The sequence below is a fragment of the Cavia porcellus genome, unplaced genomic scaffold, assembly GCF_034190915.1.
Source record: "Cavia porcellus strain 051 isolate PalLab524CR breed Dunkin Hartley unplaced genomic scaffold, mCavPor4.1 scaffold_2, whole genome shotgun sequence".
Classification (NCBI taxonomy): Eukaryota; Metazoa; Chordata; class Mammalia; order Rodentia; family Caviidae; genus Cavia; species Cavia porcellus.
This window is the reverse complement of record NW_026947485.1, coordinates 123,336,444-123,363,501: the sequence shown is the minus strand read 5'-3', so window position 1 is coordinate 123,363,501 and position 27,058 is coordinate 123,336,444. Positions and strand designations below refer to the sequence as shown.

The following is a 27,058-nucleotide window of genomic DNA, read 5'->3' as shown; positions in this document are numbered from 1 at the left end:
TGGAGACTGATTTTCCCTCCCTCACATGCAGAGATAAGAAGAACTCTTCCCAATAATTATGTGATTTACTTGGATTCCTTCCAAAGAATGAAGAAAAACAGAGCAGGAATGTCCTAGGAGCAGAAAAGGTGAGAATTAAAGTAAAACATTTGATCAAATGAATTAAATCGGTGTTTGTGTGGAAATCATCCCTTAAAAGAGTCTAGGATTGTCTTTGTCTTACAGTTAGTGCCTTCTGGTTTTCTTGGCTTAGAAATAGAGTATTTAGCACAGAAATTAAAAGTACATGAGTTAACATCAAAGTACTTTAACATCAAAGAAATCTTTTTAGATTATTGTGTTTAAAGCAGAATATTTTTCCTCTGAAGTGCATCTTTAAGCTAGAGGTCAGTGTGATTCTGTTCTAAATGAATGGCACCTTCACTGAGGATTGGAGATGTGTTTTACCAAACCATCTCTGACCATGTTTTTTCTAGATTTTACTCATTTCTAGCACCTCTCAATAGCTTTCTCCATTCATGAACTGAAATAATTTTACTCAATACTTTCTTTTCCTTTAGGTACATGTTGATTATGTAAATATTCAAGAATTAATTTCTCTCATTTTTTCACTAAAATACAAGAACATTGGACAACAATCTGAAGTATTGTGTAGTTCTTCTGGTCTTTGGCTATTTGTTAATAAGCTAACATAACCCTTTTTCCTTTGAGTGACTTGAAGCCTACCAGAAAGTGTGTAAGTGTTCAGAAATAACCAAAATACTAAAAACAAAACAGTGCTTCGGAGAAAGAAAGGATCATTATTGAAAGTGCTAGTTCTAATGAAGATGAAATTAGCTACATATTGGTTTAGTATTTTACATCTATATGCCACTTCATCTTGAAACCAGGAATCATGTCAAAGTGATTCTTTCTGGTGAAAAAGATGTACAACTGGTATGTGCTTACAAGAGATGGTTTGTGAAACATTTTCTGAATAATTCTTGACCCCAAGCACCTTTGCCTATTTCTAGGTAATAAAACCCAGAGGGCTTCCTGCCACCTTTTTACCGAAGTTGGTTTCCTCTTCTGTACCGTGGGGGAGGGTGGAGAGGAAAGTTCCGTCCCCCTGGCTCTCCTCAGACTTCCACAAGGTCATGCACTATTTTCCAGCTATCCTAAGCAGTCTTTTCAAGGTTACCATACCATGCTGGGAAAGCACATAACATTTATTTTATTGCACATTTGTAACAATTTCTTAGAAACTTGAGAAACTCAGGATTTTTCTTAAAGAACAAGACAACAGATATGTAATTTGGATTCTTCACAAGGCGATCTTATGAGAATTTCTCCAGGCCCTGTTGATTCTACTTGCCTGAAATTCCTGCTGTCTTTAGTTCTTTAGTTCCTTTAGTTCTCTTGCTGATAATGTCCAAACATTTCCTCATGAATTTCATTCCGTTAGCCGAAATGCTGTCTTCTCCATCCCACTCTTTCTTCCCAGCGTATCCAGTTTTGAGGTATTCATCTGCAGAAAAGCTTCCAGCGTCCTTTGGTGGTCAAAGATATGAGCAAAGCCTAAGTCCGTACTTGCCTCTGGTTTTATTATTCTTTGGTTTACATATTACACATTTTCTAGGTTGAAGTTTCTTTTGAACAGCTGTACAAATGTGAATGAAAGGTTCATTCATTGAAGTACAAAATGCTAACGGCAAGTGTATATGCCTCTACTTGGACAAATAGTAATTTTCAGGAAGAGTAAAATCAAAATTCAGCTTGAGGAATTAAATATTTCTTTAACTAACACATCCTATTTCTTTTCCCATAGAGTCATACTATCAGCTTTTAATGTTGCAAACAATTTAAAACGTAGTGATTTAAAACAATGTGCTTAGTTTTGAATCTATGAGTTGGTGGCCTGGCTGGGATTATCCAGTTACTTTGCCTCTGATTGTCACTCACTAGGCTTCCCCTCAGGTCTGCTATCAGCTTGCAGCCTGACAGGTCACAGTCCTCGTGGCCTCGCTTGCATGTCAGGTGGTTTGGTTGGCCACTGCTAGCTGAAGTACAGGAAGGACCATGGAGGCTGTGTGTCTCTTGACATCCAGCCCACCAGTTCTCATTACCCAGAATTCATGCCTGCTTTCAACCATACAGCAAGTCCGTCCCCAGCAGACTCGTTCAAAGGGACTTATTCACGTGGCAGTTGAACTGCTCCCAGAGCAACCAGGAGGCAAATCCCAAGGTGCAAAGATTTTCAGCCCTCTCCTATGTTATATTTGCTCAGGTTCCAGAAAGTAGTTCAAGTCCTGACTGACCCTGATGTAAGGGGTGGCGAAATAGGCTGCACCTGTGATAGGAAGATCTACAGAATTATACGACAAAACTGGAGTAGAGAGGAGTTTGCGGTTAATTAAAAGCCTACAAGACATGCAGGGCAGTGATGGATTTTCCTTCTGCTTAGTGCTTATGAGAGTAAGAAGGGGATTGCAGTGTGTTTTAAAGGCTGGTCCTTTATCCCTGGAAGAAGCTCACATTGCCAGTTCTTTACGTGTCCAGAATTCTCCTCTTACACAAGGCACAACACAAGGTTAGGGAAATGGGAGAGTTAAATGATTTTCCATCAACAGTGAAATTGATGGAATGAAAATGGTAAAAAGGTTGAGGTCACATAACCTGACTGGCTATGTCATGCTTTGAATGTGAAGGCCACACTTCATGACCAAATTTATTAGCTGAGACAGTTACAGTTACCACTTAGCTATGCAAGAGCACTAACTGACTGTGTTCTTCCCCCTCACTTTTGAACTTGTTTAAACATATTTAGATAAAGTTATAAACTCAGATTTGCATCCAGACAGGTATATGAGTAGCATAGAAAGTTCACATAATTTGAAAATTTTCAAAATCTCTTGGGTTAAGTAAGCAGTTATGTCCAAAATACTTCTTAAAAAAGGAAATTGTATTTCTAGGGAGTGAAAATTGGGGAAATGAAACATATGGATGAAAAAATTTTGGTACAATGTCATCCAAGTAGAAAAACATTTATGATGAAGATAGAAAATAAATGTAAGGTTCTACTACACTGGGATATCCTAAGATGGCATAGGTGAAAATGTTCAAATTTTAGTCTAGGTAAAAAGAAGTCAAATTCTGAAAATGTTCATTGTTTACTTTGTTTTTCTGCCTAGTGCTTGTGTCTTACACAATCACACTTTCTGGTATATTTTTCTTCTAATCTAGTTCTTAGATTTCATTTTTAAAAAAACCTGTGACAATAATAGAGCAAAAAACATGTCAAATTACATTCAAATTAATACAAAGCTTTATTGATGAAACAACATGTTTTTTACTATAGTCTTTATTTTACTTAAAAATAGGATTTACTGCTTTTGAGACTTTATTTAGAGAAAAAGAGGAGACATCTGTAGAAAAATTGAACAGAAATACTCTGTTACAAAAGGCCTCACAAAAAGTTGTCTCTACAGGTGAACAGGATGGTCAGAATCTGCCCTTATATCTGTGTATACTTACACTCATTTTGTTGACATTATAGAACATTTATTACACGGTGACACTATTGGAAAATACTAACACCCTGAATAAGTTCCAGGTAAATATGTCAAGTGATAAATGTATAAGTGGACCCATGGTGTGTTGGGATGTTGGGTGTGTGTGGAAGCTACATTTAAACCATCTGGGAAGGGGCTGAATGACAACTTTTCTGCAAGAGGCACTGGTTTATAGAATAGATGGAGTTTCATGAGTTCTTTCTGTGGAGAAGGGGCAGGGTACGGCCATTTGGGTCTTCATTCTTCTGATGTTATTGGCAGTTTGAGAATAGTCCTTCATCTTGGCTTTGGGTTTTTGAACATATTCACATGGCAATAAATGGAAAGTGGATGTTAAACAACTAGGGACAGTTCCAGTTGAATTAATTTGGGATGTTTTTCTTCCTTCTTCAGTCAATTTCAGTACAAAGACAGTTGCAGGCACTCTAGTGTCCACCTGTGATATTTTAGGAGAGGGCTCTTCATACAGAAAACTGCCCACATGGCCCTGCCACCGAGGCATTTCGTATTCTTAGATCTAGCTTCCCTACATATCTGGAGGCAGCTCTTGCTTTTATCTTTGCAGCTAAATGAGTTCCTGCATGTTAAAAAAGGGGAAGTGGTGAACCGCCCCCACGGAAGGCTTTATTTGGTTTTTAAATGCAGGTTTCTTATGATCCTGTTGTGGTTATTATAGGAGACAATTTTAGCACTCTGAGCTATTCACTTTCCAGAGCAAGAGTTTACGGAAGAATTCTGCAGAATCTCGAAGGTTAACATTTCAGTCCAGCAAGTTATTAAAGGTCAGGCTATGTTTTGTGATTGAGTTTGAGAATTCTTGGGGAATGAGAATGGAAGGACTTAATACAGAAATACGGCACATTGGGAGCTTATTATCCAACTCACGCTCAACATTCTTCACATTTCATTTCTTCCTCAACTGAATTCCTTGTTGAAATCAACTCAAAGGGCTTCCCAACTGCTAGTGGGTGGTGATCTGACACACAAACAATACCACAGTGTTACGGTGGTGAAAAGAAGACTGGTAAATGTCTTAATCTCCTTAAATTATGGATCTGTGTGGCTCATATTTCTACATGTGCAAAATTCCTCAGCACAAGACAATATTACTGCTTGTTTAAGACATGTATGACTTGAATTAATCTAATTGTTGTCGCTATGGTATTATAACTTGAAATTTCATACATGTTATAGAATTATATATAGATAAAGTGACATTTTGATACCAAAAGAGATACTAGTTAACCTAATGGAAAATTTTAATGTTTTTAGTTGCATTCTTTAAGCCTTGAATTTTGAATTGATTTTTTTTTTAATTTCTCACCAAAGGAATAGTTGTTTTTTATACCATGTAGAGGAATCATGCTATATGCAAAAGAATCTTAATACTTCAACTTTTGGAAAAAGGCCAGTAATTTGTGAAGTCCTGGAATATATTATAGATAAGCAACTTATATTTTATTTTATTTTATTATTTTTGGTACCAGGGATCAAACTCACGATCTCACGCTTGTCAGGCAGGCATTTGTGCTGCTGAGCTAAACTCCCAGCCCTAAGCAATTTATAGTTTAAAGAAAATATTAAATACTTATAAAACCTTAAAATAGGTTTTCCCAAGAAAAATGAAAGAGGAAATCGGCAAGTACCTGAAAATATCTGTGTCTGAGTTTGAAAGAAGGATAGTATTCTTACTAAGTAGATAGGAACAAATTCTCCTAATAGTAAACATTTTGCACTTAATGAACTTGCACCAGGCCAGGTGCTAAATGATTTACAAACACCATCATCATCAGGACTAACAACAACTAGATAAGGTAGATTCTATGTATTATCCTCAGTTTACAGGTGAGTCCTTAGAACATAAGCAACTGGTGTTCTTGTCTTGAAGTAGAGAAGCTGGGTTTGAACGCAGACATGTTCTGACTCAAACATTTTGATATATTCTGCGATACTTCATTAATTTAATTTGCATGGTCTGGTAGAGAACCTACGGTTACCAGTCTTGGTGGAGCTTAATATCCCAGTCTCGAAATTGTGCTCAAGGTCTGCTGACCTCATCATCTTTAGTGATTAGGAAAGCTCTTCATTCCTTTTGGTTTCTGATTAAATTCTTCTGCGTTTTATACAATAGTTTAAATTTGCTTCATCACTTAGTTCTCTACCACCCATCCCTTTTTTCTCCTAAAGAACTCTGTTGATGAGAAGGGGACCAAGAGACAGAGGAAAGGGCATGGGAGGAGAAGAGAAGGTTATGCAAAAAGAATTAAGATGTATTAGGTCCCTGCACCAAGCTCTCCAAGAGGAATGCAGTCTTTAGATACTACAAACAGGGACTAATAAAAATTGAAATTCAGAAAAGTAGAATTTGACCTGCTTTTCGCTCCTTTAAAAATATTTCTCAAGTGTAAAACATTCTATTTCAACACAAACAACTGGCAGTTTTCAAGAAGTGTTTATTACAATTTTATTTGCTTGAAAACAGAACAGAAAGTGCTGACGGGGAGGATGAGGAGTACTGTCACGTGGCCTCTGCTCTGCTCCCTGGTCAGCGATTGAGGCTGCTGTGTTGTGTGCCTCCCTAGAAGGCAGGCTGTCCCTTAGCGTGGCTTTCTCTGTCTGCAACTCCCAGCCTCTCTGCCCATTCCCAGAGCTCAGCAGATTCTGCGTGGTGGCTCCACCTCTGTCCCTTCTCTTCTGTTTCTAATCTGACAGTGCATAGCTCAAGATTCTACATCCTGCTTTCCACTGTGACATTTCAATCCACTGCCCCCATTTCCTGTGCTGTTCTTTTATTTTCAGTTCTATCAGTGACACAAATACCATTTGATTCACCATCACAGCTTTCACATTTCATTTTCCTTTGTTTCACAGAACAGTCTACATTATCTTTTAAAAACATTTATGAATTTTTTTTGTCATCCTATGGGAAAAGCTCCTTAGAGCTAGAATGATCTTTTCTTTGATGGCAATTAGGGTAGTATTGAGTGTTAGTAGTCATTGCTTGGAATTAGTCTAACAATGAGAACTAGAACAGGAGGGTGCAAATCAACCCTCCCCATGGCTCATTTCCCAACCTCTTCATCTCCCTCAATAGTTTCCCAGGGGGGTAATCAATAAGGGATTGTGGGAGTTGATTATTTGATATGCATCCTCGACTTCATATCCAGTCTGTTGGTGACTTAGACTGCTATCTTTTTCAGTGTTTCTTAAATTTACTCATTTTTCTATTTTCTAGTGTCCTATATCAGATTCTTATGATAATATGTTCCAATGATGAACTTAGGCTGATGTCTAGGGTGCATAAATTAAGGCACATTTTTCCAAACCTGAAGTTCATACTTTTCTAAAACATCCTTTCCATAGATATGGAAACAATAATGTTCTCTTGGTTCCCAGTTTTGCCATACTCAACCTATATAGTTTTATTTTTCATAGCTCGCTAATAAATTCAGTCTACTTTGTACATGTTGATTTCATTCTGTTTTTCCCTAATACACTTATTACCATCTTTTTCTTTCTTTGATTGAGTTAATTTAGAGGATTAATCTTCCCATGTCCTTCCTGAAACATTATTTGGACCCTGTAATATATATGCTTATCTATATCTATATCTACATCTACATCTATATCTATATGACCACCATCTTTCCCAAATGCTTATGGGAAAAATAGTCATTCCTTAATTTAGCTTTTACTTAAAAAGAATTCTTCTACATCCTTGCTTCACTCAGCATTTAGATTGCAATATGCCTGGTGGTCAGTGTAGATATAATCTCTATTATTTAGATGTTAGTTGGTGTTCTACAAGGATTTTGGTCCTGATTATCATGGTCCTGATTATCAACAAAGGCCTCTCTATTTTGTGAGGAAAACAATGCTCAACATCCTGAAGGCTTGTATTTATTCTTGATGAAGAATTCTGGGAAGAATGCTAACTCTTTTAAGTCTTTTTCTTTCCAGGTTCTAAACTAAGTAGTACAGTAAGCAATGACTGACAGATTTCTTTGTATTTATGAACATATTTGTAAGATCAGATTAACATTATTTTAAAAATGAACATGTGTAAGTCAGATACTATGTTTCCTATAATTTTAAAAGTTCAGAAGGTCCTGCCCCTAATTTTCTTAAGGTACAATATTGACTGGTTAAGAGACATCAAAATGGGTTAAAAAGACAGAAGCTTGCTTGGCTTCCTCCTGATCACCTGCGCAATGGATTGTCGCCCTTGGGGCCAGGGGACGCGTGGCTTGTTTCCTGCTCTCTGGACTGCCTGGAAGATGGGCTCAGGGTGTGACTCTGCTCATTTCCTTTCTGTCACCTCCCAAAGCCCTGATTTGTTTGCTTTCTCTAGGAGCTATGTGCTACTCACACTAAACCTGCCTTCCTGTCCACGGATGTCCTTTGTCCCTGTGGACTCAGCTCAACTAGGAAAATCAACCCAAATCCTTAAAATCCAATGAGTTTTAATGACTTCCCCCAAACTTCTCAGTTGCCCATTAGTACTGGAATTGACCAAGTCACAGGAGAAGGTAGTAGGTATGACTCACATGTTTGGCATTTTACACAACAAAAATAAGCCAGTTGTTGGCTGGCTAAAACTGCCCGAGTTAGGAGCAAGAAATTCTATGGCAGAGCATTACTTTCGTGTGTGTGTGTGTGTGTGTGTGTGTGTGTGTGTGTGTGTGTATGTGTGTGTTGGTGTAACTGCATTTCCTGATAGTGTATGTTAGTGAGGAACTTTAGGAGTTTGATATCTGCCATGTTAGCATGGAGTGACACTTGCTTATTCTAAGGAGGACTAGGAGAACTTTGAACCTATAATGAGCCAGCAGTCTGAATCTGGAGATGATGCTGGTGAGACCATTTCCAATAATGGGAGCAGCTACTGCTGTAACTGAAACATAATAGATTTCCTAGAGAATGTAAGGAGACCCATACTTCAGCGCAACAGTATATTGATTTTGATGCACCCTGAGGTTTTGATGAGACAGATTTCTCTTGAAAGAGTTAAATCTCATACAGCATCATTCCACAAGAGGAATTTTAAGGTTTTTTTTTTCCCATACCATTACTTTATTGAAAGATGTGGACAGAAGTTCAGGAAGCATTGGTTGTACCTGTAGATATGAAGCGACAGGCTGGTGCCACTGCAGAGTCAGTGGGTGGCCCTTAGAGATCAGTGAGGACCACAGCACCCAGGGTGAAGAGCAGCTTACTGTGAGTAACCAGGGAGACTGGTGTCTTGATGGAGGCTGCTGTGAGCTGCCTTCTTGATTTTGTTTTCCTGCCACATGTTTTTCCTGTAGTGTAAAATGGTGTTATCTGCTAGGAGTTTTCTCAGGTTTCCTAGAAAGTGTGTGGCAGAGCAAAATTTTGATGTTATTAATTTATTATTTCTTATTTATTTATTTATTTATTTTAAAGGGGATAAAACAGAGGAAAATAAAACAGAATAAAACCCAAATGAACAAAACAATGAAAATGATACAGGACTTCAAAACAAGAAAACGGGGAACTAACGATAGCTACCATCTTCAGAAGGAGATCCTCCCTAGATGCCACACTGGGTACCATTATCCTTTGGACAGAGGGTGAGATCGCCATCCTTAGCCCTGCAGAGTCAGTGAAACACCAAAACACCACAAGCATCAAATTGCATTTCACCTCAAAAGCTATCATCTTCACCTGTGTTTCTTCAGATCAGTTTGTCACCCAGGAAGGGTAGGGGTGGGGTGTTGGCTCTTCTTGCTTTGCAGGCTGCGTGCTGGAAGGGGCTGGGGTCTGGCTGTCCCCCAGCTGCCGCTGGCCAGCACATGTTGCTGGTTCACAGAGAGGGCTTACTTCTTGGTGAATCCTTGTTCTCTTCCCCCACTGCAGTCTTCAAATGGCACTGGCTCATGGGGAAAGTCTGCAGCCTGGCTGTACTCCTGCCAGTGGCAGCCCATACATGGTGCTGGGTTGCAGGGAGGGTTTAACCTGTTACTTCTTAACCATAATTTCTAATGACATAAATGTGAAATTCGGGGTTAGATGTGTCACTCAAGTAGCATATCCTGTCTGACTTTTCATCAATTTTAATGTCTTCTTCTTGTGTGAAATACACAACTACAGATACTCACATTCATCCTGGGTCTACAAGAGACAGAGAGACTGTTGTGACAGGGACAGTCATGAACAAATCATTGTCTCACAGTACGCAAAGGCTGCCTTGCTTCCCGTGGGGTTGAGGGCTGAGTATACAGTTGGTGGTCAGTAAATGTCTCCTCCGACTATTACTGGTGCCATCTTCTAGTGTCCCGTACATTTAACATGAAGTTAAGTTTCGTTGTTTGGTGGGATACTGCTTTTTATCACTATCGTACCAGAAACTGATCTTCCTCAGTTTCATCAGTGTCCTTAGTCAAGTTTTCTAATTTACTCAAGAGCATAACTCAAAGCTCCAGGAATGTGTCTTTCTAGAATAGGCATTTATCTTAGAGAAGACAATTTATATTGTACACATAGTTTTGGTAAAGAAGAAAACAAAAACTTATCTTCTGTAATGCTAGTTATATATTTAACTGTAAGAAATGTTGGTATTTTAGTGTAATAATTCATGTGTTTTAAATAAAAACCCTCATCTTAAAGATCATTATAGATGTCTACATTCCTGAGGAATAACAAGGCTATGACACTGATGCTTTGTTTTTGATTATTTTAAAGCATGTTGACTAGCCAGTAAATGGTCACTGGTAAAAATGGTCACTAAAGCTTATTTTAACAAATATAATAACATGTTATATTTGTATGAGATATATGTATAGAAATGGAGGCAGGGAATGTAAAACATGTTCTATACATTCAATTATCTCATAATAAACTTCTGGCTGTAAACTATAGGCTGGTCTGTATAATATAGAGACCTACAAAATTTATACAGAGCCCTCTATAAATGTCATAGTTATTATCAATATCATTATTTAAGTCATTGTCAGTGTGCTTTTGAAAACAATGTGCCCTAAAGTTTTGGTTAACTATGTCTCTGAGACACTATCAGTTCTTTTTTTAGGGGTGGTTTGTGGTTTCGGGGTTTGAACACAGGGCCTTGTGAATGCTATGCAAGCCACTCTACCACTGAGCTACATTTCCAGGCCTTTCTTTTTTTCTTTTAAATATGCAATTCTTATGTAGTATTTTACTCCAACTAAATATTTTTGAGATAATGATTTTTGTATTTTATCAATTTGGGAACAATTGTGTCAGTGTCTCTAGAAATGGAGACACTGATCGCGTATCCCAGGCTCCTTGAATGCTGTCTTGGAGGTTTGAGTGCCAAGTGGAACATGGGTTTTAAGCCAGACCTTACACGCTGCCTGCCTAAAAGTGGTCTGGAATTTCTACCACTTAGTCCTTCCACCTACACTGAGGCGATAGCAGGGTCAGCTGGTGGAAACCAAACATTTCTATATTTTGCACAAGGAACATGCTGCTTTTAATTCTTTGCTTTTTCATTTTTAAACTAACTCCTGAATCTTGACACAACTGTAGAATTATACAGTAAAGTAGAGAAGTTCATGTATATTATGAATTGAGTTCCAAGTTCAGGAAAAGACAGTTGCTAAAAAAAATAAGAGGTAGACTTTGTCATCAAGTTTACAAGTCCAAGTGGGTGTGGTGGCACAGGTTTGTAATCCCTGCACTTTGGGAAGCTGAGGCAGGAGGATCCCAGATATGAATCTAACTTGAGCTAATTAGCAACTTGGTGAAACCCTGTTTCAAAAAAAATAATTAAAAAGGACTGTATATATATCTCTGTGCAAGGGCCCTGAGTAAATCTCCAGAACCACAAAGGACAAAAAACAGTAGCAACAACAACAAAATTTAAATGTCATTATCTTGGTTGGTTTCTTGTTTCAGTTAAGGATTTCTCAATGAAAGTTATTGAAAAGTAAAATGGAAAATGGTAGCTGAAACATTAAAATTTTTACAAAATTATGATTTATCCTTAGAACATATTCATTAAATAGTAAGCTGAAGATTTCCAAAATTACTTCCCTTTCAAATAAGGTTCTTTAGCGATAGTAACAATTTGTGAATTTCTCTTACTAAAAATAAGACTTTAGAACAACATTTCCATGAAATATATCAATAGCCATAGTGGCACAGATGATTACTTTAGTTCTTTATTTGATAGAATTTCAACATTTGGCCATGTGGTAGCAGGCTTGATGGACAGAATCCTTCTCATCCTGGGCCTGTTCTTCTTGGTGACGTCTTGGTCTGTGTGGACCTCACAGCTTTGAAGCAGAAATCTTTGTGAAGTGGGACCCATGCAGGGGTCGGTGTGGGGAGAGCAGATTCTGGGCAGGCCAGCTGTCTTCTCCCTGCAGAAGGTACATACTTAAGAATACATGACAACATGAAAATAGCTGGGCATGGTGCCACCCCAGGGCTCTGGGAAGTTCAAGCAGGAGGATAACAAGTTTGAGCCCAGCCCTGGGCCATTTAATGATGTAGGGAAACCTTGCCTCAAATCAGTCAATCAACCATCCATCAGTCACCAGCCAGTGACTAGGTATGTAGCTCAGAGTAAAAGCCCTGGATTCAGTTCCTGGTATCAAACCAAACAGAGAACGTGAAAATCCAGGCTAAATCAAATTAGATCCACAAGTTGTGGTGTGAATGCCTTGAAAATGTCCTTCTCCTTCTGTTTTTCATTTCCTGTACTCTATGCCTTTGCAGTTCATTGATTTCAGCTGCGTTGCCCATTGGTCCACCCGGCTGTCCTGCATTCAAGGCACGGTCTATGCTCTGGTGGGAGAACAACAGGAATTCAGCGCTTCACGCTGATGAACAAGGCTTTACCTTCTCTGCCCTTCATTAAATGACTCTTCTTTTTCAAGGCTTTGTTCTTTTCTGTAAAAGAGACTCAGAAGCCAGCTAGTGCAACAAAAAAGAAACTGTAAATATAAATCTTTTCAGGAATATAAATCCTTTCTCATTTTCACACCATTACAAATGTTGTTTTAGCCCGTGATACTCTGAACACCTAGATTTTACAGATGATAAGCACATTCCTTATTGATCTGACATTAGTTAATTTACCTGAACAAATAAGACAATTTTCAGGCACCATTCTTGTCATCTGATATAATGGAAGGAGTAGTTTAAATATTTGTGGTTACATACACATTAACACCCCGATGTTACGGTGATAACAAAAATGCTCAAAATTGTCTAACCATATGTTGTGAGCTGCTTTATTATGTATTATAAGATCTTAACATAGACCACATTTTTCTTCAAATTGGTGACAAAATGTCATTTGGTTTTACAAGGATGATTCAATTCAAAACTTAGTTTAGAAATGTGCTATAGTGTTATGTATTAGATTACAGATTTAGAAGATAAACTTTATGGCTTTTCTAAATTGCAAGAAATAGACATGGTAATAAAATGTTCTGTACTTCAGTATATTCTGCTTCAAATTGTCAGTTGATCATTTAATGGTAACTTGTCCCCCCCTTTATATGTGCTTTTAATATTAACTCTGAAGCTGTTGTTGTCATATTGCATGGAATATTTTTACTGCTTTAGCTTCCTATAAATTGTTTTGCCCCTCGTAGTCTCCTTTAGGAAGAACATTTCTGAATGTGTAATTCCTGTCCTGAAATATCTCAGGAAACTTAATTCCTTTTGGCTCACAAAAATAACAGCATAGTAAAGCATTAATTAGGACAATCTTTCCACTGTTTCTCTAAAAGAGGCCAAAGGAAGGTAGAAGAAAGCTCAGGGTCTTACCTTTATTGGTTTTTATTTTTTAAAACTAACCTTATTAAGTTTATAAAGTGATATTAAAATTTAATCCATTGAATATGCTGTAAAATCCAACTCCCAAAGTTGAGAAAGAAGAAAGCATGTGAAGTATGCTTGGTTTGGAAAGACTCTAAAAATAAACTGTTACCTCCTCTCATGACTCACCTGCTGATAATCACTGTAATTATTTTATATCATCCCTAGTTTAAACAAATAGAAGCCAATGAAATGATGTGGCCTTGTTTGTCCCTGATTTGTACAAACTTTGCTTCCTACCCAATTTTTCCACAGCTGGCTTCGTTCAATTAACAAAACCTCTCTCGTCTGTTGGATGTAGTGCTATCAGCTGTGCGGGTCTCCTGGGTTTACTCATCTTTTGTAAGTGGAATGGGCACCCTTGGCTAGTGGCTCCCGTTGGCTCCCCAGCCCGTCTCTGGTAACCACTGCACTCTTTTCATCTGTGAGTTGGACTAGTTAGATGCCACATGCAGGTGAGACCATGCAGTATTTCTCTGTGTCTGGCTTATTTCTCTTGGAATAATGTTGAGGTTCAGCCACATGGTTACGAATGGCAGTTATTTTTTTTTTAAAGTTGAATAATATTTCATCATGTGTACATGCCACAATTTTTTTTCTATTCATCTGTAGACATACACTTAGGTGATTTCCACATCTTGGCTATTGTGAATAGTAGTGCAATTTATTGTGTGGTTACTATGGTTACTAAGACTTTATTGTATCCTTGAAATTTGCTGAGTGATCCTTGAGCACTATCACCATACATGCAAACATGTGTGGGTACAAGCTTGTGTACACAGTGAGGAGAAGAGATGGGTATGTTAATTAGCCACATTGTGCAATCAGCTCACTAGGTATATCAAAAGGTCATGTTGTACACATTTAAATGTATATAATTTCCTTTTAAAAATCTCTCAGATGAAAAAAGAAAATGGTATTTTCACACATACTTAGGTGTCAATAAGAACGCTTCCCCATTCTTTTTCAACAACTATGCTGTATACAATTGTGTAGAGGTTTTGTAATTTTTCAAACCAGAACCCCGTAGATGGTTTAGAATATTCGGGCCTTTTGTGCTTACAAACAGCACTACAGTGAATGTGTTTTCCCTGTGTAAGTGAAATATGCATCAGAGATGGAGCTGCTGGCCAGAGTTGTAATTAAAATGATTTCCAAACTGCCTCCATGGGCAGTGTGCCAATTTATATTCCTATCAGCAGTGACTGGAACCATATTCTACTGTCTTCTAAGAAGACTCTTTTCAGAATTTTAAGGGTTTAATTTACTAGGTGAAATTCAGACTCCTAGCTTATGTTAAATGGACATTTCCATCGCTTAATTAGGTTTTTTTGTAGTTTTTCAATCAATTGTTTATTAATGCTTCTTGAAAATTTTCCTATTATGGTTCCATACTTTTTTAAAAATTTTATTTAAAAGGAAAAAGAGAAAAAACAAAACAAAACAAAATGGTGTAAGGGCATAAGTAATACAGAACTACAAAAAAAAAAAAAAAAAAAAACACACACACACACAGTAAGAAATCACCAGTTAACAGATTACATATTATCATCTTAGAGATAGTTGCTCAAGTCACAGTATCAAAGCATACAAAGTGTACATTCAAACAGTGAGACTGCAAACAGTTGTGTTCAATGATCCAACCAAAAACATTAATATGGTCAGCTATTTAACACCCTAAACACACTTGCAGTTGTATCCTTTAGAGCACTTTTTCCCCTCTCTCTATTACATCAAAATTTACACATTTTGGGTTTTATTACTCCTTAGTTCTTATTACTTTTTTTTGGGAAGAGAATAAAGTCAAATGTGGCAAAACAAAGCTGTCAGTCAAAACCAAGGATAGACATAGCACATTATGTAAAAACAGAGTACAAGGTTATCAACAGTGGTTACCATAATGCCTCTTGCTTCCTTAAAAAGAATTGTCTATCTCATTAGGTATTATAAAGTTGAACAAAACAGTAGAGAACAAGACCAATAAAACCTAAACATTGTAAACATTACAGGGCTTCCAAAGGAGATAATAGTCAAACCAGAATAGGCATCATAGTGAATCTTATTGCCTTCAAAGTAGTTGCCTATACCCTCAAACCTGATACTATCATACAGAATGGAACAGAGTCTAATCAGTCAAAACAAGATAGTGGGAGTACTACAGGACTTCAAACCAAGTTAATAGGAAATTTAAAAAGTTACTATAGGGGCTGGGGATTCAGCTCAGTGGCATAAGCACCTGACTTGCAAGCAGGCAGTCGTGAGTTCGATCCCTGGTACCGATAAAAATGAAAAAGACAAAAAAAAAGTTACTATAATATATCCTGCTATTTTTTATTTTTCCCCTTAATTAAAAAGTCATAAAAATAACTAAAAAGTTTTTTTAATGAATAAGAGAGATATTGAGATAAAAGAGGACATAACAACATAACAATACAGGTCAAAGCATGACAGTTTCAGAAACCTAGTGCTTCATCACCAAATAACTCGACTTAATAGTAGTTACCATAGTGTCTTTTTCCTTGAAATATTTGAATACAACTTCATATACTATAGCTTCAAATATATCAAGTCAGTGTAAAACCATTCAAGTGGATGAAAGCATTGCAGGGTATTTAGAACCAGCTAACAGAAAACGAACAATGGTTTCTGTATTACCTCTTTGCCTATAACAATTTTTGTTTATATTATCACATATCATAAAATACAGCAAGATACATCATGATAAAACCAATGGAGACAGAAGAGCCATAGTTTGGTGGGGCTTCAAAACAAGATGATAGTAAATCAGCACTAGCTATTATGATGACTTATTTTCTTCAAAATAGCTGTTCATTTCATCACAGGTAATAATATCAAGCAGCCCAGAATAAAGCCATTCCAATTAAGAAGTGACAACTTTATAAGGCTTCAAGGCCACATAATGGGGAATCATGATTACACATACTTTTATATATTTGAATCATTACTTACATTAGGGAAACTATTCGGTATTCACACATGTGAGATTGATTTATTTCACTTATGAGTATGGTCTCAAGCTTCGCCCATTTATTGATAATTATCTCAATGTGATCCTTGTTTATAGCTGAGTAATACTCCATTGTATAGAAATACCACCACTTTTTTATCCATTCCTTAGTTGATGGACACTTGGGTTGTCTCCAAGATCTGGCGATTACAAATTGTGCTGCTATAAACACAGGTGCACATATATCACTGTGGAATGATGCTTTCAGTTCTTCTGGGAATATGCCTAGAAGTGGAATAGCTGGAACAAACGGGACTTCCAATCCCAGCTTTTTGAGAAATCTCCAGACTGACCTCCACAAAGGTTGTACCAGTCTACACTCCCACCAACATTGTAGGAGAGTTCCTTTTTCCCTACATCCTCTTCAGCATTTGTTGTTGTTGGTTTTCTTGATCCTGGCCATTCTTTCAGGAGTAAGATGGAACCTCAGTGTGGTTTTAATTTGCATTTCTCTAATGACCAATGATGATGAACATTTTTTCATGTATTTATTTGCCATTTGTATTTCTTCATCTGAGAATTGCATATTCATCTCAGATGCCCATTTTTGGATTGGATCTTTGGATTTAGGGAGTCTGAGTTTTTTTAATTCTTTATATGTTTTAGACAAAAGTCCCTTGTCTGAGGGGGAGTTCACTAAGATGTTTTCCCAGTTTGTGGGTTTTCTTTTCACTATGCTGGAGATTTCTTTTGACATGCAGAAACTTTTTAATAAGAGGTGGTCCCAGTTATTGATTCTGGGAAGTATTTCCCATGCGGTTTGAGTCCTGTTCATGAATTTTCTACCTACTCCTATGTCTTCAAGGTTTCTACCCAATTTGTCTTCCAATAGATTTAGTGTTTCTGTTTTAATATTCAGATCTTTGATCCATTTAGATTTTAATTTAGTACATGGTGATAGGCACGGGTCTAGCTTTAGTTTTCGGCAAATGGAGAGCCAGTTTTTCCAACACCATTTATTAAAGAGACTGTCATTCTTCCAGTGAACCTGCTTGGCTCCTTTATCAAAGATAAGGTGGTTGAGTGTGTTTGTAATTGTGGTTATATCTTCTAATCTATTCCATTGATCTTTGGCTCTGTTTTGATTCCAATACCATGTTGATTTTACTACTGTTGCTTTGTAGTAGAACTTCAAGTCAGGGATTGTGATGCCTCCTGCCTTGCCTTTGCTGCTTAGCATTGCCTTTGCTGTTCTAGGCTTCTTCTGGTTCCAGATGAATTTTAGGTGTGATTTCTCTAGATTTATAAGGTATGTTAACGGTATTTTTATTGGGATTGCATTGAATCTGTATAACAGTTTTGGGAGAATGGCCATTTTCACAATGTTTGTTCTTCCTATCCATGAGCATGGGATGTCTTTCCATTTTCTGAGATCATCTTCAATTTCTTTTTTCAGTGTATTATAATTTTCCCTGTATAGGTCTTTCACTTTTTTTGTAAGAGTAATTCCTAAATATTTCATTTTTTTGCTTGCTAGTGTGAAGAGTGTGGTTTCTCTTATTTCCCTCTCTGTGATTTTGTTGTTAGTGTATAGGAATGCTATTGATTTCTGAGTATTGATTTTGTATCCAGCTACATTACTGAATTTATTTATTATATCTAAGAGTCTTTCAATGGAGTTTAAGGGGTCTTCTATATAGAGTATCATGTCATCTGCAAACAATAATAATTTAACTTCTTCTTTTCCTATTTTTACCCCATTTATTTCTCTCTCTTGTCTAATTGCTCTGGCTAGTACTTGCAGTATTATATTAAATAGGAGTGGTGATAAAGGACATCCTTGTCTTGTGCCCGATTTTAAAGTAAAGGCTTTCAATTTTTGGCCATTTAGTATGATGCTGGCTGTTGGTTTGTCATAAATGGCTTTTATTATATTGAGGTAAAGACCATTTACTCCAATTTTCTGTAAAGTTCTTATCATGAATGAATGTTGGAGCTTATTGAAGGCTTTTTCTGCATCTATAGAAAAGATCATGTGATTCTTACTTTTGGCTTTATTGATACGGTAGATTACATTTATTGATTTACGTATGTTGAACCATCCCTGCGTTCTCGGGATGAATCCCACTTGGTCATGGTATATTATCTTCTTGATAATTTGCTGCATCCTATTGGCCAATATTTTATTAAGCATTTTTGCGTCTGTGTTCATTAGGGAGATTGGGCTATAGTTCTCTTTTTTAGTTGGGTTTTTCTCAGGTTTTGGTCCTAGAGTAATATTTGCTCCCAGGAATGACTTAGGAGGGATTGCTTGCCTTTCAATTTCATTGAATAGTTTGAGGAGTGTCGGCATTAGGTCTTCTTTGCATTTCTTGTAGAATTCTGCAGTGAATCCATCTGGCCTGGGCTCTTCTTTGTAGGTAAGGACTTAATTACATTTTCAATTTCATTAACAGAGATTGGATTATTCAGCAGTTTTATATCCTCTTGATCTAGCTTTGGTACTTCATATGTTTCTAGGAATCTGTCCATTTCTTCTGTGTTATCAAACCTTTGAGAGTAGAGGTTTTCGAAATAGGTGTTCATGATCTTCTGTATTTCTGTAGAGTCTGTAGTGATTTCTCCTTTTTCTTTTCTTATTGCATAAATTTGAGCTTTTTCTTCCCTTTTTTAATAAGGTTGGCTAGGGCTTATGGATTTTATTTATTCTTTCAAAGAACCAACTCTTTGATTCATTGATTCTTTGGATTGTTTTCTTAGTCTCTATTGCATTGATTTCTGCTCTGATTTTTATAATTTCCTGTCTTTTTTTGGTTTTTGGGCTTGACTTGCTCTTCTTTTCCTAGCTGTTTGACGTGTAGCATCAGGTTATTTATTTGTATTCGTTCTGTTTTCCTGATGTGGGAACTCAGTGCAATAAATTTTCCTCTGAGGATGGCTTTCATTGCATCCCACAAATTCCAGTAAGTTGTATCTGCATTTTCATTTTCTTTTAAGTATTGCTTAATTTCTTCTTTAATTTCTTCAGTGACCCACTGATTACTCAAGAGTGTGTTATTCAGTTTCCATGCGTTTGTGGGATTTTTGCAGTATCTTTTATCATTAATTTCTAATTTCAGAGCACTATGATCTGATAACATGCAAGGGATGATTTCAACTCTTTTGCATTTGTTTAAATATCTTCTGTGAGCTAATATATGGTCTATTTTAGAGAATGACCCATGTACTGCTAGGAAGAATGTGTATTCTTATGTTGTTGGGTGGAACATTCTATGTATGTCTATCAAGTCCTTTTGTTCACAGGTGTGATTCAGTTCTGTTATTTCTTTCCTCATTTTCTGTGTGGTTGATCTGTCCCTTGGTGTCAATGGCATGTTATGGTCTCCTGTTACAATTGTGTTACTGATAATTTGAGTTTTCATTTCTGTTAATAGTTGTTTTGTATAACTGGGTGCTCTGGAGTTTGGTGCATATGTATTTAAGATAGTTATCTCTTCCTCTTGGAGTTTTCCCCTAACGAGTATGTAGTGACCTTCTTTGTCCTTTATGATCATTGTTGGTTTACAGTTCATGTTGTCTGCAAACAGAATGGCTACTCCTGCTTTTTTTTGGATTCCTGTTGCGTGAAGTATTGTTTTCCATACGTTGACTTTCAGCCTGTGAGTATCCTTCTAGATTAGTTGGGTTTCCTGTAAACACCATATGGTTGGATTTTGTTTCTTGATCCATTCTGCTAGTCTGTTTCTTTTGATTGGTGCATTGAGACCATTTACATTAATGGTTATAACTTTTATATGCTGGTTTATTGTTGTCATGTTATCTCTCTGCTGTTGCATCTTTATCTTTCTGTTCTGTTTAATTATCTGCTTTGCTTAGTTGTTTTTTCCTTTGTGTATCTAAACTGTCTCTCAATATTTTTTGCAGGGTTGGCTTGGTGTTCATGAAGTTCTTCAGCTCTTCTTTGTCATGAAAGTGTTGGATTTCACTATCAATTTTGAATGATAGTTTTGCAGGGTACATCAGTCTAGGTTGGAAATAATTTTGCATTAGGATCTGGAATACTTCATTCCATGCTCTTTTTGACTTTATTGTTTGTGCTGAGAAGTCTGCTGTGATTCTGATAGGTTTTCCTTTATAAGTGATCTGTCTTTTCTCTCTGACAGCTTTTAATAATCTATTCTTATGTTGGATTTCTGGGATGGTGATTATTATATGTCTGGGTGTAGTTTTATTTTGGTTATGACTATTTGGAGTTCTATAGGCTTCACTGAATCTGATGTCAGTTTCTGATCTCATGCTTGGGAAATTTTCAGCTATTACTTCTCTAAATGTCCTCTTGACATCCTTTATATTGTCCCCTTCTTTTTCATTAATCCCTATCAATCTTATGTTGTTTTTCTTTGCATCATCTTGCAATTGTTGAATTATTATTTCCTGATTCCTTGTTATTTTTAAAAGATCTTTCCTTTCGTGTTCACTAGCTGCAATCCTGTCTTCAAGGTCTGAAATTCTATCTTCACTTTCATTGAGGCAGTTTTTACAGCTTTCAGTGGAGTTTTTTATTTCCTGTATATCTCTGTGCATCTGCTTCATGTATTCTGTTTGTTTCTTATTTTGCTCATCTAGGGATGCTATCTTTTTGTTTAGTTCCTCCAATTTTTTAACTGTGTTTTCTTTAGATATATTCAGAATCTCTTTCATTTCTTTTGTCATTTCTTCTTTTACCTGGGAGATTATTTCAAGTTTGAATTCCTTTAAAGCTTCCTGGAGTTGCTTGTTTATTTCAGTAGCTATTATGTCTGATATTTGAGGTTTCTTGTGATGTGCTGGAAGTTTGAGATTGTAATTTGGTCTTTCGTTTTGTCATTTTCCTACATTTCTGTGTTTCAAGTGTTATTTGAAAGCTTCCTCAGGGTCTGTTGGAAATCCATTTCTATGTTTGCAGTTCCTGGGACTCTGGCACCCAGTTCCCCCAGGCTGCTGGGCCTCTAGAACCAGAGGCCCTCTTCTGCCTCTTCAGAACTCTGTAGTTCCAGATAAGCTGGGTTCCAGGGACACTGTGTGCCCGTCTGGTTGCTGGAAACTCCACAGTTCTCTGAGCGCAGCCTGAATAGGGAGGCGGATGTAGGTGCCTGGGGCCCACTTAGCCACTTCACTGCACCCGGAAGGCTCGAGGGTCCCAAACAGTCTGGGCTTGGGGCAGAGTGCACTGGGCACTTACAGCAGGCCGGGGGGCCACTGGAACTGGTGATGCTCGCTTGCTTGCTGAAAAATCACAGTCCTCCAGATACCCAGGGAGGCGGATGCAGGCGCCCCAGATCTGCCCAGCCCTTACCCTTCATACTTTTTTTTTTTTAAAACTATTTTCTGGCATTCTTATATTATGGAGATTTATCTGTGATTTAGTAAAGCTATTATCCTTGGTTTGTCATAAATCTTTAACTATATATGGCTTTCTTGGTACTCTATGAAATACATGCCATAAGAATTAGTGTTTTTTCTTTGCTCCTCCTCCTTCTCTTTCTATTCTACCTTTCTTCCTCTTCTCTTTTATCTTTTTCTCTTTATAAAATAGTACAGAAGAATATCCCTGTGACCTTGACACAAAAAGTCCATTTTTTGTGTGTGTGTGTGTGCCAGGGATTGAACTCACAACCATGTGCTTGCCAGGCACATGCTTATACTGCTGAGCTAAATCTCCGGCCCTGAGAAACTCCTTTTTAATAAGACACAAAAAGTAAAAATCTCAAAGGGAAAAAAAAGTAACTTCTTGCTATCAAAAATAGAATAGGTGCACATTGGGAGATACTATATATAACATTTAAAGGTAAATAATGATAGAGAAGAAAATAATTGCTTCACATAAAACAAACAAAAATTGTGTTTTAGAAAATAAAGAAATCCCAAAATAATCTAAAAAGACCACCAAATAGAAAAAAGCAGACTAAAATTGCAAACAGGCAAATTTACAAAAGAGGAAATCAGAATAGATAATAAATGCACACACTGTGTTTAAGCCACAATAATCAGGAAAATGTGTATTTAGAACAGGAGGCCATGCTTCTGTTCATTTAGTTTGCAAAAGTTAAAATGTTTTAAAATGGCAAGTACTGGGAAATTGAATGCCCTATAGACAGCTCATGACGGAATATGAACCATTGAAGTTTCTTTAGTTGTGTTGGGTTAAACCTTTTCTTTTATTTGAGATTTATCTTGTTTTATTATGTTTGTGTAGTTTTGACTTAGAATTCTTTCAGAAATTCCCATAGCTGCTCTAATATCTTTATTCAATGGTCCTTTTTCACATTGATGTAACTTGCTGCTTTTTTTTTTTTGCTATTTACAAAAATTACTTGTATATTTGGGTCAGCTTTTCAATTTGCTAATGTATTCATCAACCTATTGATTTGTATTTCAAAACACAGTTTTGTTTTGTTTTGTTTGGTTTTGGATCCCAGGGATCAAACTCACAACCTTGCACTTACCAGGCAAGATCGTAAGCTACGGAGTTAAATCTCCGGCTCAGCACACAGTTTTAAATAGTCAGATCCATAAGATGATTTAAGATTTAGGAATTTTTTGTTTGTTGGACTTTCCTTCTTCTTGGTAAGTTTTACAAATCACCTTTCCCCTTATACTGCCTCTGTATTGATTGCTCACTTGTTTCTCTCTTGTTAGTGTAATTAAATTAGAGGAACTGAGTTTTCTAGGATCCTCTCTCTTGCGTGAGTTGCATTTCTTTTAAGCAGAGCAAAGATCCCTCCTCCTCTCTTATGGCAGATGCAGGTTCCTGCAGGGAGGGCTTTGGGTTTGCTTCTTTCTCAGAACTTCTCACCTTCTGAAGAGGAATCAAATCGTACCTGCTTTGGTGAACACAGTTTCTAGACCCCTGTAGTAAGTGAAGATTGCAGATTATAGGCTTCAGGGTGGGTCTCACGTTTTTGCTTATGATTTTTAACACCCAGTACAATCCCCGACATGGCTTCACTTTCTGTAATTCTATCCCTCAACCTCTTCTTCAAAAAGTGGTTTTTGACAATGATCTATCATCAGGGGTCTATAGATAGTGTGTCGTTTATGTTCTTTGGAAAATTTTTAAATTTAATTTTACGTTTTTATTCTTTTTGGTTTTGCATGTGACTTGGAAGATTAGGGACAGGAGTGTTAAGCATTCTTGACTTTAGCTTTAGTCAAGCTCTAAACACAAGCACTGTAGTACCCTCGATAATGGGGCTGGATTGCATGGTTCTGTGTGCACCAGGCCACTGTGTCCTTTGTCCATGCCTGACAAATCCTTCTGAAAATCTTGCCACAGAGTCCCCCTTCTTCAGACTTATTTTTAGAGATTGACTTCTATATTACTTTTTTTGGAAACTTTCCCTTACTTTTTCAGTCTTTGAAGTCTTCATGAGTTCTTTCTTCTCACACTCTGATGGCATCATTTCTTTTTTCTTTACACTACAATTACCTATGTAGTAGCCAATGAAGGAGGCATTGTATAAATTATTTGCTACAGAGTGGATCTGGAATGGCTATCCATGGCTGTGTGTTAAAGGCTTAGTCATCAGCCTTTGGTACTATTGGGAGGTCATAGAACTTGAAGAGGTGGGAATGAGGTGAGGAAAGTTAGGTCACCAAGGGGTGTGTCTCAAAGGGGATATGGGGATCCCAACCCCTTCCTTATCCTTTTCTCTGTTTGTTTTCCAGATATCATGAAGTGAACTATGAGCTCCAACCATGATGTACTGTGCTGTCACAGCAGAAAGCAAAAAGATCCACTGGACCAAGGACTGCAGCCTATGAAACCAGGAGACCCAGTGACGTCTTCCTCCTTCCGTTAAGGTGAATCTCTCACGTCTCTTACCATAGTTCCACTGTGGACTCAGCAGTTTATGAGATGCTTCTTCAAGCTTCTTCAGACAGAATAGAGGAATCAATAACCTTGGAGAATGCTGTCTTTGAGAACATAATCTGTAGTTATGTCTAAGAAGCTGTAGAAAATCTTAAGGGAGAGAAACTTGTTAATACAGATATTAGCCAAAGTGTGCCATGTGTTAGTGCATGCTGGGAGGCTGCACAGGAGAGGCATTGAGGTGCCTGTGTCTGAATCTCTAGTTCTTAGTACAGTGCCTGGCATATGGCTTTCTGTAGTGTGGATCTTCCGTGTTCCCCAAAGGCCAGATACTAACGCCTTGGTCATCAGCCTGTTACACTAAGGGTGGTGCAGAACTGTTAGCCCTCAAGGCCTACTGAGAGGAAGTTGGGTCACTGTGGGCAGGCCCATGAAGAAAATGTTGGGATTCCTCAAGCTTTCCCTCTCTCCCTGTGTCTCAGGAACGTGCAGTGAACAGGTCTGTTCACCAAGTGCTTCTGCCAGGAGTCTAGTGGTCTTGGCATCAAGACCAAACAACTTCTGAAACTGAGCCATGGTAAAACTTTCTTCCTTCTAAGTTGCTTTTGGCAGGTGTACTGCACAGAGATGCATTAGGTACTACTTCATATGTGCCTGGTGATTACTTCATCTGTCTTATATGCTAGGCAAGGTACATAGTTATCTGGAGAAACACTTATGTGTTTTACATAAGGGTCCATAATGACTTAAACTCTAGAGAAGTCTGTGGATCAGCTTCACATACATAAACTGTAACTCAATATTTGCTCTTTTCAAGACTTGGAGACATTTATTAATAAAAGACCACTGAGGCAAGACTGGCTAGGTCAACTAATGAGCTTGAAAAACTTTTATATAAGGAATGATTGAAAGTACTCTAAGTGTTTTAGTTTGGAGAAAATGCTAAAATGAAAATTCTGTGTTGAACAATGACTAAGATATATTTTTATCAGACCCAAAATCTGCAGTACTGAAAACTCATTACAACATAATGAAGTAAGTGTGCTGGTTGAGTTTTTCAGGTTGGAGAATGGAACACTACTGCTCCGTTTTGAAGAATGGGTGGATGGCAGCTAATCAAGGAGACCCCTCAGGAGGTGGCCTTTGAACTGACAAAATAAGCATGTGTAGAGTACTTCGTATAGTGGCACAATCTACTGATGAATAAAGACCCGGTGAAAATCGAGAGTGGTTTTCTTGAAAGTCAAAGTGGCATATATGGACAAGTGTTTTTCCCATCACTCTTCAGCAGCACCCACCTCTCAGTTGCAGCAGGAGGTGGTGAACAATGCTTAAAATGCGTGAAGTGCTTTTCAATTTAGTGACTTAAAAGTCAGCCATTGAATGGTATTTTTTTCTTTATAGATTTAGCAATGATTCAATGCATTCTATTTAGGCTTATCTATCTTTAGCGATGGATTTCTTTTTAAAAAACAGGTGAGAAATTCTGTGGGTTTCAAAAATGTGTTGATATTAGATGGCTCAGCTGATGACTGAAAAACTTGTGGCTTACACTGCAATAGCTTGACTTTCTAAGTAGGTCACTGTAAGATAAATGAATTCAAAACTTTTCTTCTACTTACTGTAGATTTACCAGAGCTGTATCATCAGAAGGGCTGACGGGTATTCAGAAAATGGTTGTAGAACCTTGGCGGTAGAGTTGATTGTATTAAATAAAGTGAAAGTAAAAGTAATTCACATTAGATATTATTACAAAAAGGAATTAAATATTAAATTTTGTATTTTGTGTTTTATTTTTAAAATTTCAAAGAAACGTTTTTGCTATTTTTTTCCATATTGAACTGAAAGACTTCACTTGTTTTGGAGTTTTATTGTATAAAGTACTTAATTATTTATATTTAGGACCCTAAAATAACTTTTTAACAATCAAAATAAGTTGATTGCTAAATAAGACTGTGAATTATGTCTTTCTGAGGATATTTCAAAACATACTTATTAATGTGAAATAAAAATATAAAGCAAATAATTTATATAGATAAAAGCATATTTATATATTGTATGTTTGTTTTATATATATATGTTAACTTGCTTGGTTGAAAATCACATAATGAACTGCACCCTCTGAACCATGAACTAAGTAAAACTCTCCTCCAGTTAATTACAGGTGTCATTTTTTCCAACAAGAGGACAGTAGACCCGTACAGGTATGTATTTTTATTTATAGTAAATATTTTATTTTCATACATTGTAGGTTGAGTGATGATCTGTTTGTTTCTGGAAATGAGTTAGTTGACTGTGATTTAGAAACTTTCTTAAATGATCATTATTTTATGACATTGGAGATTCTTATTATTTATGAGATGCTATGAACATGTATTTAAAAAGACCAATTATTTCAACATTTATTAAACTAGTTAACTTAGAAAGCAATACAATTTAGGAGAAAGAGGATGGGTTTAGAGTTACACAGATCAGGATTTGATTCTGGGTTCTGCACATACTAGCTGTATTATTTGTAATATGTTATTCAAAGTCCTAGTTTTGAGTATTAAATCAAGTAACAGTTATAGGTACCTGTAAGTTAGAATTCAATAAATAATTACCACATAGCCTTACAATTATTAATTGAAGTGTTATCTTTTTCCTGTTCTAGTAATGACTTTTCTTAGGCCTGGTTATTTCCAAGATTATTCTCAAAGTGTTTTGAAATGTTGAACAAAAGATAATAAAAGAAAATAATAATGGTTCCTAAGTATTTCTATTTAAGTAGTTTGACTAAGAAATCTGTTAATAGTGCTAAATCCAATTTAAGCTTGTATTCTTTCTTTTAAATAAAACCATAATCATTATATATGT

General features: G+C 36.8%; 1 long non-coding RNA gene across 1 annotated transcript; it reads left to right on the top strand.

Moving 5' to 3' along the window:
* LOC134472886 (uncharacterized) lies at nucleotides 1-27,058 on the top strand. Its single transcript, XR_010042892.1, has 3 exons — nucleotides 1-128; nucleotides 24,058-24,192; nucleotides 25,264-27,058. It is a non-coding gene; the product is annotated as an uncharacterized LOC134472886 (long non-coding RNA).